Genomic DNA, 1808 nt, shown 5'->3' with positions numbered 1-1808 from the left:
GTTTTAGTTACTTCATAGGCATTCCTGTAAGGCCCATGCCACATCCAGGAACAAGAGAAGGAGGTACTCACCACCCATAAGAGACATAAATGCCAGCTCTAGCAGGGCTGTGACTGCTTTCTCCTGCCTAATTTAGGGATCCAGGTGCAGGGAGGTTCTCAGGCAGGAGATCTTAGCAGCGGACAACTCCAATAAAGATTGTTACCACAAACCATGAGCCATCCCTCATCCACCTCCTGCTTTAGCATGTACTTATCAGAAGGATGAGATGTTTGCAGACCACTTTGAACACAGGTTGCCAAATGTTGCTCGAGCAGAGGCAGGCACACACTATGTTCCCAACAGAGCCCAGCCTGCTGAAAACGGTTGAAGACATCTCATAGAGCATGAACACCCCTGTCAGACATGCTTATTACCCAGTCCCTTTTCCACTCCATGCTGAAACATGTTTAGACAGCAACTGTTTTGGCAAGAGGGTCTCCAGCACACTTTGTTTTGCAGCACAGCTGCAATCTGCAATTCAGTTTATTGCATTTAAATGTGGCACAGCCCTAGCGGAAAGCAGTATGTCACTTGTCACAGTTCCTCCTGTTATCTTTTAGAGAAAAGCAAGCCCAGGCTAACATTCAGAGAGGAAAGTGTGGGGCTTGTCAGAAAGCAAACAGAAATATTGGCATCCTGCTCTCACCCCCAGCAAAGCCAGCAGGGACATCCCATCCCAGCTACTTCTGGTCCCAGCCCAGATTCCCAAAACCCTCAGCAGAAGAGGGCTTACTCGGGAGATGTTTCTCTGCTCATGGAACAACAGCCTGAGTGAGCAGAGGGGAAAACATAAACTCATGGCGGCTGCCAGAATTGTGCTGGAGGCTTGAAGCAAAAAGCCATTCACCTGCCACCACCTGAGCCAGAGCCGACACAAGCCCCCACCCCTCTCTGCTGTTCCTGCAGGGTTTAGTGGGAGTGAATAAACTATGTAAGAACCAGCTGTTCAAAGAAACCAGACAAGAAAGATGTTTTGACATTGCCTGTATCCCCAGTACGATCCCCAAAGCAGGCTCTCACCTTCCCGCAGACCTCCGTTACAGCTGCAGCCATTTGCTGCTAATTGATTCAACATGCATTTGGACTAGGATTTTTAATTAATTTTATTACAAGAAAAATTAATGCCCTGCTTCCCCACAGATGCATTAGGGTACAGACACAAGTGGTAAGAAACCATTCCACAGCATGGTTTTTCTTGTGTCTGCTTGCAGGGAGCTAACCCTACACCCATGGTAGGGCTTCTCCAATGCAGTCCCTCCCCTAGGGCCTCTCCTCTAGTCTAAGGGTTCACACCAAGTATTTCAACTGAATTTAAAAATGTAGATACTACAGAGCAGCAGAACATCACTCTGCCCCTCAGGCTGGCTGGACCCATTTTCAGAAGAGGCAGGCTCTGGCCTGCACAGAGCAGCTTGACAGGCCCATTAATCCTATTGCCCCCCAGTCGGTTTGATTTCAGAGGGATGTGGATGTGGTGCATTTTGGTAGCAACTGTGTTCTCAAGCCTATGTATGGTCCTGAGTGCAAAGCAAATGGTACCAACCACAGGGTATCAGCTGCACGATGTGGGTCAGTGCTTTCAGGTAGGACCCTGCCTGCCTCCGCCCATCTCAGCCCCACACCAGCAGCTGCTTTCCCTTGAGCAAAAGCTCTCACACCTTCGACACTGTTTTAGGCATCTAGAGGGACCAGCCCACCCAGTCAAGCCATCCTCTGCCTCCTCAACATGCCTTTTTCCTAACCAAGCCCCTCATCCTCGCAGCCCA

This window comes from Nestor notabilis, unplaced genomic scaffold (assembly GCF_000696875.1).
Source record: "Nestor notabilis isolate BGI_N333 unplaced genomic scaffold, ASM69687v1 scaffold32215, whole genome shotgun sequence".
In the NCBI taxonomy this organism is placed as follows: Eukaryota; Metazoa; Chordata; class Aves; order Psittaciformes; family Psittacidae; genus Nestor; species Nestor notabilis.
Note: the sequence above shows the minus strand (reverse complement) of the source record.